This window comes from Anopheles funestus, chromosome 2RL (assembly GCF_943734845.2).
Source record: "Anopheles funestus chromosome 2RL, idAnoFuneDA-416_04, whole genome shotgun sequence".
Taxonomy (NCBI): domain Eukaryota; kingdom Metazoa; phylum Arthropoda; class Insecta; order Diptera; family Culicidae; genus Anopheles; species Anopheles funestus.
This window is the reverse complement of record NC_064598.1, coordinates 87238669-87252532: the sequence shown is the minus strand read 5'-3', so window position 1 is coordinate 87252532 and position 13864 is coordinate 87238669. Positions and strand designations below refer to the sequence as shown.

At 45.0% G+C, this 13864-nt stretch overlaps 1 long non-coding RNA gene across 1 annotated transcript in view; it reads left to right on the top strand.

Annotated features, from left to right (window-relative positions):
• LOC125775203 (uncharacterized) overlaps positions 1-10329 on the top strand; it is a 126347-nt gene extending 116018 nt beyond the window's left edge. Inside the window, exon 3 of the long non-coding RNA XR_007421152.1 lies at positions 9994-10329. This is a non-coding gene — a long non-coding RNA (uncharacterized LOC125775203). The remainder of the gene's footprint in view (positions 1-9993) is intronic.
• Positions 10330-13864: the final 3535 nt, after the last annotated feature.

Here is a 13864-nt window from a genome sequence, read left to right as displayed (position 1 = left end):
AGGAGAAAGGATCACGCACCTATCATTCCAATCAAAAAGAAAGCTTCACCTATCTGCCATCATTAGATACCGATCGCTAACCAATGTCACGCCGAAAAAAAGGGACAGTTTCACTTCGCAGATCTATGACAAAGCAGTTCTGTTCGGCTCGTTGATGCCCATGCGGATCAATCTCTTGATCTCTCTCCCTCTCTGCGTATTGCCGAAAATCACGCCACCATAAACACACCACGGGCTAATCTTTCCGAGCATCGAGCGATCGAAAAAATCGCTTGATTTGCTGCACAGCAAAACAAAACCTACCTTCAGCATCTATCTCGGCGATCGTTTTACCTGTCCGCCTCGGCGATAAGTTTACCATCCACAATCACAGCCATTTTTGCGCGAGCCTAAGGTCACCAAATCACCCGTCCAGATCGGTGAAACCTTCCGTCAAATCAGCGAATCAGGTTGAACTGAAACAATTTTTTTATATTGTTGTTGATCCGGGTGCTACACTATCACGCGATTTATGAGTTCCCTCCTGACGCTGTTTGATCCATCCAGCAAAAGGGAAACATTGTGCTGCAACGACTAAACCGGGCTGGCACGAACTGACCGAAATGTAGAATAATATCGTCGTCGGAAGGATGATGATAAAAAAAAATCATAAAAAAGCCTCTTCATAATTTTTGGCAACTAGATACAAATCTTTACTTCCCATCGAAAGAAGCGAGGCGATCGTCATATCAGGGAGGAAAAAACACACCCTTGGGTACGGGTATCGACCTCGTTTTGTTGGGACCTTTATCTTAGGACGCGCACCGACCACATCGTGCAACCGGGCTACCCGCAGGGATACCGACCCACGGGAGGACCTGTGCAGAAGATCACTCCGTGACAGGTTACGAGACGCTACGTCACAAACATACGGAAGGTTCGTCCGATTCGCGGAAGAGTTTGGATGCCACGGTCGGCATAAAAGACACCGCACGAAATGAAACGATGCTCTGGGCATTGTTATAATTTCTGCAGGTGAAATACCTGCCATCGGTCGGCATCGGTGAGGGCATAGACAATCAGCGAGGACCTGCGTGTCCGTATGCCGACCAGAGCGAAACCAAAAGCACACAAATACTGCCCCGATTTGGCACTGATGCGGACGATGATGCGGCCAATTGTTTTATGGCCCAACGTGCCCAACGATTAAATAGGTCACTAAAGAATTCAACGTGATTTGAATGACTTGGTTGTGCTTTGTGATTAAAATAGTTAGAGAGAAACCAAATTTCACGATGATTAAACGGGCTGAACAGTCTCATTAGAAGAGAAGCAGCAATTTTTCCTTCTAAAATGAAAGTAAACCTAACTGCAGCAAGTAGTTCGTCTAATCAAACATCGATTTGAGGTACAAAATCAATTACTAGCAAACCACATCAAACTGATCAATTCCTTCTGCCGAGAGCGAATTACCCCACAATAATCCTTCGAACAAACACATCCAAGAAACCGTCCGATCGCATGTGAAAACTCATCTTGCGCTTGCCTTAAAACGGTTCTGCATGATTGTCCTCGGGCACAAACGATCGTCGGGACGGGCGATAAATTTCAAATTCGAATAAATCCAACATCAAAACTCGCGCTCATCGGTACACGCTTTTTGTGTGCGCTGCGAATCACCACTTCCGAAAGGTATAATGGGATGGGAAAAATGAACCTGTACTCACGACGATCGTTCCCCACTTCTTAATACACCTTGATATCAACTGTTCTTTCGACTGTATCGTATCCCTCGGTGATCCACGATTAGAAGGTTCGTCGTCTGGTGGTCAGTGATATCAGTTTCATAGGCATCGGGATACAGAAACCCATCCCTGCAGCAGTAGTGTGTTTTCTTTTTTTGGCAGCTCGTAAGATGACCGGCAAGAAATGTGCCTTGCCGATTGTTGCTGCTGGTCGCTTCAATACAATCCGAAGATGGGAGCAGAAATAATCAAGTTCAAAACAGCACTGAAGATGATATTTCTACCGTTTCGAGCCCGTTTTTATGTTTTGCGCGGCTCCACGAAAAACGGTCCGTGGGGAAATCCATCCCTTGCGGACAAATATGGTCGCGGCTGGATCGTGCACTTTGCATAGGCACTTTTGTTTCGAGGAGGCAAGATTCGAAGATTTGTTTCTTCGGGTTCGTCGCCTTCGGTGTATTCACGATGACCTCCCGCTGTGGGAGACCCTTTAACTTGAACTTGAAATCATCTGACCGAGTCGAGATGAGCTGTCAGCTTTTCGGATGCCTTCCTGTTCGTTTCTAATTTTATTCTCGAATTGTATACTACCCTTAGTATCCCGCTTGGGTTGTAGTTGTTTTTTCCCCCTATTGTGAACACTGAGACACACCAAAATGGCGCATCTTCTATTCTCATCTTCATTATCCGGTAAAAGCTGGCAGACTTTCAGCTCAACTAACGGTAGACCCCCACCGACATCTCACGCATCTCGTGAGCTTCACCTTGATGTGGTTGGTAACGTTTTCATTTCCCAAAAACCGATTCCCCACAACCGCTTGGTCGGTCCCTTTGCTCGTGTCACGTCATTCCATGCCTGCACCAATAATGATACTGCCTAATGATAAACATTTCAAAACGTTATGAAAATCGTGCCCCGATCCCGATCGCTTACCGTGAGCATATTTTGGGATAGACTGGGCAAAACTGCATTATCGGTCAATTATGACCGGGTTGAAATGGACTTGTTAAAGTAAGGTGACGAGCGATCGGTGATTGTTGTGGGGTAGTCTATCTACATCTTGGCAGCGGTAGAACTGCTTGAGTTTGGCTCAAATAATAGAGACATGTTGAGAAATAGCGCTGATTCATACAAGACGCAGTACACGTTTTACGTGGAGAAAGTCTTCAGATATTTGTTGGATGTGTACTCCAGTCGTATTTAATCAGTTTACTACTTGAAACCTCCGTAAAGATCCTGGTGAGACTCGAATATTTTTTTTACAAAATAGATGAAAATGGAAATATGCAAATACAAATCACTGTATCATATCATAAACACACCCGGTAGCAGCACAAACAAGCTCGTGACCTAGTTCTTAGCTGCCCGTGACCCAGTTCTAAACACAGCATATAGTGCGTAGCATAGGCAGGCTCATTAGGCACCGTTTCATAAATCATTCCACCCGTCCTGAGCGTGTCACGGAAGCGTTTCTTCACACAAATCCTACCAACAAGCAAGCAGCACTCCCGCATAGACACTTTCTAACGATCATCAACATCGCACTAATAAAAGTAAGGGCCGCACACGAACGGCATGTGAAAATAAGATCCCAATTCTCATGCTCAAGAAAACGTGCTTACGCGAAACGCGTTAACGGATTTTATATCGCTCACGCTCCGGTGAAAAGATGCGGCAAGAAGCGAAAAGTCCCAAACCACGAACTAGTCTCGTCCGTCCGGATATATTAGTTTCATTCCATTCTCCTTTAATCGTCCGCACCTTTCGGTTTGGCAGCGATCGCATATCGGCATTAAGAGCGTACTGCTTTACAATCGTTTGGATACGGGATCGGGTTTTTATGATCTGACCACGGACTTTGGGCTAGAACACCATGTCCCAAGGTTTTGCGATCCAATCAGACGGGGGCAAGTGCCACGCGGGTACTTAAATTGTGGTCACACGCTACAATGTATGGGATGTGCGATGTGTCGTACCCTCTCGGTGTAGGGATGTAGGACCTGCTGTTCCCTTTTTTTCCCCTGTGAATTCTGCACGCGGCACTTGGTTAATGGTGCCATCTTTGGAGAAATTTTTACAACCTTGTCAATTGCTCGTTTGCCCATTTTCGCAACAGATTTTCGCTTCCCATGGGGTTCTGCCGGTGCTAAGTGCGAAGCACCTAGTGACATAATGATAATATTTAATTTAAATCGCAACTCAGGTGCCAATGCTTACCCGGGCACACATGACAGAAAGATTCGCGATAGCGTGCCAACGCAAGATTGTGCCCGAAGTGATGCCGCAATTTAATTTGACCGTATCAGAACCGGCTTCTAGCACACACGGCCTGATCTCACTGTCAACAAAGAAAACGGGTGAGTAACAAGGAGAAGGCAAGAACAAAAAGGTGCAAACGAAACGCGACCACTAGGAAAGACCTGCGAATCCACGCTTTACACACGTTGACAGGCGTCGAATCATTAAATGGAAGTTAAATAATTTCGCTTCCACACGATGTTCACGGTTCGGTTGGGTCGTAAACGGCAGAAACCATCCTGCCAGCGGCAGTAATCAGGGTCGTGAAGCACCTGATTAAACACCGAAATAAAGCCCATTCAATTAAATCTAATTTAATGAAGTGGCACGTCTCGCATTCCGCATCGCTTGTGTACTGTGTACTGAACATTAAAGCCCACGGACTGTTAGGTTTTCATGCCATTCCCAGGAAGTGCTGAGGTGGGTTGACATTCCATAGTATCTTAACGATCAGTGTGAAGGGAACATTGTATGTAGCATATCTTTATTGGTGATGTTGTATACCAAGAAGTCCTTAGGAATAGGAGTTTTTTTGTTTTGAAAGTTTGTTGTAATATAAATAATAAATAATTGGTTTTATACTTCTAAGAATTTTTATTTCTCAAAACAAGTACAATTTAATATTAAACAAAAAATATTATATCTAATTGCTCTATAGTTTATCCTTCTATTATTTTACCTTTCCTTTATTCACTATCATTGCCGCCGCATTTCCTACAGTACGCCTTAACCCGCCCAGTGGCATTAAGTAATTCCCTTTTTGGGAGCACCGTTTATGTAATGTCAACACCCGATTTCCGTGACCGTGTCGCGCGAGGCTATCGGTTTCGCGCGAAGGGTGGCCCATTCCGTCACCCAGGCAAGCGAAGCAAAGCGAACCGTCCCCTTGCACATAAACACACTACACAGAACTGTACCAAATATGAGCCAACCGTACAGCACCTCACATCTGCAAATGTCCACCCGGCGGAATAAAACGAACTGACATTTAAACTTCTCTCACTCTCTTCCTAATCGCGATGCTGTGATCATTTTGCACCCCTGAACCCCTTTCGGTGGTGCTGACCGGGTGAGAAAGCTCACTGAATCGGTGAAAAACACACGACTCCCTCCGGCCCATCCGTACTGAGGAAAGGAGATAAATGTGCTCAAAATCAAATTACTATTCTTTTCAACATATTCAACCCTTTTTCTGCCCCGCAAGTCCACCGGTGGTTTCACGTTCCTTTTCGGCTACGATCGGATTAGCTGTCGCGAGACCGACCGAAAAGACACTTTCAACCTGATCCTCAACCATACACACACACCGATCGATCAAGAAGAAAACCCACCCACCCCTTTTCGGTGACCGGTGGTGTTGGTTGAAAGGTGACAAATGTTTGCCCAAAGGGCTTCCATTTCGGTGTCCCTTTTGGTGGAACCGGCTCGGGCACTTAGGGGGAGTCCCATCGGATCCCTCTAATGACTGTCTAAACATCGCAACATGAAGAAGGATGGCGGTAAACAGGGATTTATTTGTCCCTTCTACTGCCCAGTACCACCCATCTACCACCCCGAAGGGAAACAGAGGTCGAAGAAAATGAAGCGAATTCTCACGGGGCGTTTGATCTTTCGCGGTTATATGTTACATGCGTTTCGCGATTTTTGTACGGTGCACGGTTGGGTATGGGGCGGGTTTTGATTGATAAAACTCCTTACGTCAGTAGGATTGCCGTCGTGCCGTCGTGCCGTGCCGATGGATTGGCGTTGAATTCGAAGGTTCGAATTTATAATTGGAGTTTTGATTGAATATCAAAAATCAGATCCTTCGTCTCGATGCTCTACCGTGTTGCTTCCGTAGCGTCGGTGAAGACATTCGCCCAGAGTGTGGCCCTCTCGGGTCCTATCGGGAGGTAAGATCTGCGCACTTCCTTAATAGGACATTTCGGTACCGCTGATTAACTGCGGGAACTTTTGCAACAAAAAGGAGTCCTAGTTCGGGATAGTGCAATCAGCTGGGAAAACAGTAGCAGCCAGTGGTCGGCAACGAATGTTTTGTTCATTTGAAAATGATGAGTTTACAAGCAATTAAAGAGATATGAGCACTTTACATTTGATCTTTATCATTATCTTTTTTGGTACTTAATACAAAACAAAAAGGTAACATTTTATTCCCATTAATTCATCAGTTTAAGAACCACTGGCCTTTCCTGATCACCATCACCATCGATAGTGTTTGAAAGCATCGGTTCTTTCTGCGTTCCCTTACGTCGTTCAGGTCGCGCGACATAGACACTTGTTTTCACCTTCCCCAACGCCCCGATATGCTGGCCGATAGTGTCGCGGCTTGCAAACGAGCTGGAAAGATGGCCAAACACTGATAAGGCGGATTTCGCTCAAAAGCGAGCGCAAGCGCGCGCGTTCGCTCCCGCGATTGAAATCGATTCCTTTCTGTGGCCGGCCGACCGACCTGCCCAAACTTGGCCATCATCTGCACCCGGCGTGTACCGGGGCGGCACTAACAGATTGAACGGATTTGAAAGTCTAAAGAGCAGTAAACTCCCCGGTACGCCGCCACACCGTCTCGATCGAAGAACTGTAGCGTTTACCTTTTTATCTGCCGTTTAGTTTTCCCGCCGTTTTATCGCAGCTCTGTGTTTCCCGTGGCAAAATTAACCGACAAATGGTGCTTTTTTTTATTTGTCAAATGTCAAACACGATTGCAGCTAAGCGTGTGGAACGATAGCGACAAAACGGAGAGAACACCATCACGTCGGGCATGATTTTAATGATCAGAAGAACTTTTTTTTGAGTATGTGAAGAATATATTGTACCGTACTTAGTAGTGGAATACCCTTTTTTCCGGAAGGCATACGGTTTTTTTACACCTACAGAAACTTTCACCATTCGAACTTAATTTTTTAATGCTTTGTGCTGTTTTTGGTGAACGCGGTTCAGCGAAAACTTTAATAACAAGATCATCGTGCAATCCCTTTGAAGCGTAAAGGTTTTTGGGGTTATAAATTTTAACATCGACAGCGACATGCCATCAAGTGGCAGGACCCTTTTATGATCAAATCCACCGAAGGAGGATTTTAGGTTCGGCATAGTTTGGCAAAAATACGCAGAACCGATACTTATCTCAAGAAAGAGGAAAGAATGGAGAGGGGTAGGGACACACACCATCCCACCCAAAAGCGCCACACTGACCCCGGCGTAGCGGTGGAACATAAATTACAAATTTGTGTATGCTGTTACCCTGACGGGAGCATTTAAAAGGTTTTTTTTCAGCGTTGTTTTGCCATATCCGTGTGTAGCGTTTACGTTTATCTCCCTTAAAAACACCTGAAAGAGAAAAGAAGAAATGGTGTACCGTTTTGCTGTTCCTTAAGCATCCCTATGCGCTCAAAAAAAAAGCTGTTTGCAAAAAAAAATGAAATGGACAAATTTTTAGGATCCTGGTGAATATATCCTCCAGATAAAAGACTCTAAGAGACGAACCCAGGTATCTAATGGAGATCACTCCCAACATTGCTGCACTGTGAAACTATTCGCTGACCTCATTCTCCGTGCTAAAGCGAAACGAAACTTAGTTCCACCGCTCTTGCTCTCTCTAAGGCAGCAAACGGAACTGCAACAACCCCGATAGCCGAAAAATGAGTGATTCCTCGAAATTAACGGAAGGGTTTGCCCGACCATCCCAAACCTGAGGCATTCCATCATTTTGGGGCTCTCACATGCAAAAAAAAAACAAGCACAGTACAACAGCCTTCAACCAACAGGGTCCTGACCTGCCGTTCAGCGGCGTTGAAAGATAAATCAATTCCTGAAAACTTCTCATTAATTCCCGTACGCGGATACACAGCCTTTGAGAAAGCCTTCCGATCCTTCTGCTGTGTGCAACAAATCCTCGAAGGAGTTTTTTTTGTTGGTTCTTGAAGGGGTTACCGTTGCGTTAACCCTGGCGTGGGGAGTCATCAATAAACACACAGCCGAACTCTTCCTCGTAGCCTCGGAGCGTAGTATGTTTGCACATCGAAATTAATGTAACCGAGTCCGACCCAAATATTTTCGCGACATACCTTCTCACATCTTTCCATCTCATCTTGGTACGAAGATTTGATACATGTCCGAGTGCACTCGGACCCGACCTCTCGTTATCGGGGCGGCCAAGATGCGGCTGAGTAATGAATTCACCAATAAAAGTCGACACGAGGTGATAAATGAGCGTATTATCATTAAACATTTGGACACCAAGCGCAGGGTGGTCGGAAGTAATCGACTTGATCTTTTGGGAGATTCTCTAAGACTAGTTATCTAACTGCACCAAAACAGCTTAATAGCTGTTTCCCTCCACATTTCGTGCAGCAGGGAGGCGAGTATGCTCAGTGACAGTGCCTCACGATTTTCCACCTTTTCGGTTGAGACACGAGACTCGATGGCGTGCTTCTATGATAATAGATTTGTTAACTCTAAATCGTGCGCGTTTTGAAGGCTTCATTTTCGTGTGCGGCCGCTCACTCTGGACGGGCTGGCAAAGGTTTTCGGAACTCCAGCCAGCATCGTTGCTTTCTTATCGTGGGAAACGTACGCTTGCACGTGCACATCATGGCATCAACACCATTACCGAGGGCAACATTTTCCAACCCGTAAGTAGCGGAAATTAGATCAAAACAGGGCAACATTTCCCTCGAAGGGATACTCCTAACCCCGGCCCTGGAACAACGCACAAAACTATACCGCATCTTTACCGCAATCACCGCAGCTGGACATCGGTGTTTTCAATACTTTGTGTTTATCGGGCCTCACCAGATAAACCAGATCACCGTACACGCATGCACGGATATCGGATTAATTAACCACCTTTCCCCGGCCGACCCGACCGCGCACCCTCGTGTCGTGTGCAACTTTCCGCCACAAAACAAGTGGTAATTTTCTCTCTGTCGAATGTTGAAAAGAAGAAACAACCCATTCGGACAAGCCCTCCGCAGGCAACGATGGTAACACTATCCAATCAAGGGCAGTGTCAAGTCCTGGTCCTAGCCGTCGTCCCGCTGGTTCTCATAGCGTTCACATGTCAGTGTGCGGCGGTGAAAATGTACGCTGCCGCTCGGTTTGGTGGGCATATGCGTGCGCATGCGTGGACATTGCACCGGATGGCACCGGTCCACCGGGATTGACACAGATACTTGGGGTTTTGAGGCGGTGCTCGGTTACTCTACAAAAATGGGGTTCGTTGTCGTTCGCGCGTGTGTGTCTTTTGATATGTCGGTTAGTAATGAAGCGTACCGGAGCGTCTGCCATCGTAGACAGAACTTTTTTGTAAATTTCTTTATACAGTTACAAGTTCAAAACGTGCTAGAAACCTTTCTTTTTTAAGTTATTCATTAAATAGACGCTATCGTCCTTTTGTTCGAATTTCCTTTTATTTAAAACACTAAGAAAAACTTTACATTTCATACCAACAACTTAATCGGTAAAAACTTTGCCCTAAACATTTTTTTTGTCACACAGACTCCACAGTCATCTTGTGGTCTTCCCCAAGACTAAGCCCTTTCTTACCAATAGAAGCCCTAGACAAGAGGGACCGATTTCCCCTGAAACGAGACGTGTAAAAACCGTACACTGGCTGCTACGCTACGGTACGGTTAGTTTTAGGAGGAAATTTGCCTGTCGTCTGTCATAACCGTCTCGCAAAGGGAATCGAGTTCGCCTCAAGCCAGGTGATCTCAGACATCCTGACCGACGTCTAATCTAGCACTGTCTCGCTCGCTTTCTCTCCCTCGCTAAGCCTTGTTTTTTTTTTCATTTTATTGCGTCTACGGTACGCTGACACGCGCCATTCGTATTAGCCGGGACGTCTATTGCAAGTCAAGATTTATTAGCACAGACAGTGAGGACGCGTTGCGTTGACGCAGCCTAGACGTGAAACGGTGACTTATAAAACATATCAAATATAGTTTTTTCTTATTCGCTTCTCTTTCTCAACAGTTTCCCGGTGCAGGCGAATGATCCACGCAACGAAGGCTTGCATTGTAGGGAAAGTATGTTCCCGCTGGTCGATTGGATGATTGGTTACAATCGGCAGCAAGCGCGAGGAATTCAACCATACTTCACCGCCCTATGATTTACAGTCTGAGTAAGTACTTCGAGTCGATTATTCTCCTGGACTGAAAGGTTACGAGCGTTGGGCAACACCTTTCAGCATGTTTTTTTTCGAAACAAACAAATGTGCTAAATTCGTAGGAAAAATGTATTCTTTTTATAAACAAAAAAAAACATTTTCGAAACAATAAACCTACGTTAAGGGGGAATCCCTGCAACAAGTCGGTAAGGTAGGAGACGAAATCATCAAAAAGATTTAAATACGCTTCAAGCTGAAGTGTTGCGCACCCGAAACTTGGATACAGGATACAGTATAGGGTCGCACCGTCTTATCGAAGTTTGCAAATCTTCAACATAAACTTCAACAACTTCCTACCGAAAAAAGCAATAAGGCCCAACTGTACGATCGGTGAGTGTTTTGTTTGTTGCATGTCGTGTGTCGAAGGTTTTGTGAACATTCCCCAACGGCTTCGGCTTCAGAACCTTCGATGTTACTTCCACAACATTTTGGATGCGGTATGCGCCTCTTTTGAGCGGCCAATCTCAATCGGAAGGCTAACAACATGCACGCTACCACTTTCGGAAGTTTTAGCCCGTTGTACGGGAGTGAAGGGCAGAAAATCGACTTGAACGAGCGACGGCAAGAAAGAAAGCTAGTTGCCGGAGTGAAATCGATTAGTCGGAGCGTTAAGTGATTTATTTCCTTATGATTTTTTCATCGCTTTTAATGTTTACATTGTTTCCCCTTCGGAGTGCGCAAAAAAAACAGAGGGGGATGGAAATTGTTGCGGAATATAACGATCGATTGATCGTGGGTTGCGGACAAGGGCTTAGGTACACCTATGTTAGTGAGAATGGTGTTTGGTTTTAAATATAGCACTTTTTATTTTATTTTTAAACTTAATTCTCTTAATCGAAGCGAAATTTGTAATGTGAAATAACAAAGTTTAATGTAATTTTTATCAAACTTGCAACATCGCAACAACCTAACAGATTTTATTTTTGCTTAAAATCATTTTTGTCTTATTCTCATAGGCAATAATCGTAAATATAAATAAAATCTTACACATTTTGTAAGCCGTTTTCGGTGGTCACGACTTTCATGCTACTTTGTTATGCAGTTCGTGTGAAGTCAGGCATTGAAGTTATCCGTGTTCGAAGAACCAATGCTAGAGAAAGTGACAACAAGGTGGTAACAGAACTAGGTGAAGATTTTCTTTTTGAGAGTTTAACAGTTTTCACTGTTGAAACAAAATTCTTTTTCTTTTAAGAAGGAATATGTCTGCAGAACTGATGATTTCATTCTGTTTCCTTTTTCCTCACAATTCCTTTAACTTCAACGGTTGCCTTTTTCTGCACCCAAAATATAATGCCCATCATTTCGCTCTTCCATTGAAATGCACCATAAGTCCCCATAAGTCTCCTCAAAACACCCAACTCTTTTGTAAAAATTGTACACACCACCAACCAACTCCCATGCGCCATGAACCGCCCGACTTCAATCCACACTCCAGCTCGATCAGAAGATATTTGTGCAATTCTTTACCAACAAAACACCGTACTCCGCTCTCGTCCGTAGTAAAAATGTAAATTTTTATGAATTATTTTCATTATTATGTGTTTTGAGCAGCTTGTGTGCAGTTTTCGGCAGATACATTCCCTTGGTGGTGTGCCCTGTCTTTATGGATTTACCTTTTTGGCGAAAGAGGGCCCTTTTGCGTTGACGCAGCGACTTTCGGTGGTTTCATCCCGCTTCGTTCTTTGCATGAGAGTAACAAAAGGAGTTCCAGCCCATACCTACGAACTTCCTTCCGCCGACACAGTCCGTCCGTGATGGTCTCTTCCTGTTCGGTGCTGCCGGGCGACGTTTTGGTGTGTCGTTTTCACCCAAATGGTGAACGATTGTTCTTTCCCCGTGCGCCTTGTCGTGTAATGGTTTTTGGCGGTTCTCGTCGCACACCCAAAAAGATCTTTTTATTATTATTGTGTTGCAAGTCAGTAAAAAGTTGTGGGTTTTATGCTCATTTTTTTACGTCCTCCCAATTTCGTGTCTTTTTTGCAGTTTCAGCTTTTCTCTCCTACTTCTACTTTAATCCTTTCGTCCTGCGTGTCCTACCAGTTGGAAGGAAGGGTGGAGGGGGAGAGGGAAGGGGGGTCCAACTCCCCAGCTCAACTGGGTCACGTGTGCTGAAATTGTTCCGACTTGCGTCGAGCGAAGTTAGCCCTTTTGCTTGAAGGGTGATGTTTTCCTACACCCTATCGCTACCCATCACCCCCCCCGCACCGTGCGCAATTACCGCCCGTGTCGTTTTGCGCACGCGCAGCCTACGTCCGAAGCCTAAATGAACGATTTAAGCGAGGTTAATCCTCGCTGACCCGAAAATGGTAATGAAGGCAGTTTGCAACGACCGAGAAGGACGGGACGCACCCCAGACATTTCTGCGGACATGCCGGTGGGCGCATAATTCGGCAAATGAGTGCACAAGTAACGGGACCGGGCGGCCAACAATAAAGTGTACCACCCCGTGTGTACCATCTTCCCTTTGGTACAGGACGACAGACGGTTCTGCATGCACACGTCCCGTGCAATATGGCTCCAGATTGCCACTCTGTCATCATTTCACGTGCCTTTTTGTTGGTCGTTTCCCGGTGTGCCGCTGCAATGGCAAGGGGTTTACAGTGCAATGAAGCAGTTTTATTTTTCATTTTTATTCCCTTGCAACTGCAATCATCCACACTTTCCAATGCTTTGGAAAGGGTGCTCCAAATGAGTGTTCCAAAAGAAGCTGCTACGTGTTAAAATTTGCAGTGCATTTTTTCTCATTAGCAACTGTATTGAGTGCATTGAGGGCTTGGAAGATGCGGAGACGCTAGCTGAAGTTCTATAACAAAGGTAAAATTAAAGAATATTTATATTAATCTTTCGTTACGAAGTTTGAGAAACGCTGTGTGGGAGCATAATGTTGATATAAGGGAAGTTTCTCAATTAACTGCTGATCTAGTTGACTCTTGAGCTCCTGAGCGAAGAATAATTTTAGAACCTCAAAGATCTATTCAGAGAAAAAAAAATCTTCAACTTCGCAATGAGCAACATCGAAACTACATGATTCCGCAAACAGAAACTCTCACCGCATCACCCTTTTTTGTTCCACATAGACTGCAGCTAATTGATGATGTACGAGTCCTATAATTTATGGAACACTTTTAGGACCCCATTTCCCGAATCGCTCACTTCTCCCTCTTTTCATTCCTTTTCCATTCCTGCCCAGATAATGGGTTACTGTCGCAAAAGCGGTAGCAAAACTTTTGCATACCCATCCAACATTTACGGTGCGTGCGTCCATCTTGCGTGCGGTCGGCATCGAATTTGCGAATGTAATTCGTTTTAAATGCAATATTTCGCCGTTTTTTTCTTTCATTGCACACCAACCTCGAACATCGGTGGTTCGGGTCGGTTCATTCAGCAGGACGGAAGACACGTATGGATGCGTGTCGCGCTTTGCATTCCACCTGAAAGTTGAGAGACCGATTCCAATCGCATCCTGTTTGGATTCGTCTCTTTCGTGTGTGTGTGTGTCTGATTCTTTTTTTATCTGAACCGTAAGATTAATGGGCATGCCGTTTGTCTGGTGGAGTGGTTTGTTTCAATTATTATTACATTTGGGCGTCAATTTTTCATTTAGCTGTGAGTTCAATTTCCTCCCCATATTCGCTAAAGCATGTGATTGTCATCCATCACCGTATCTTTAGGTGTGCG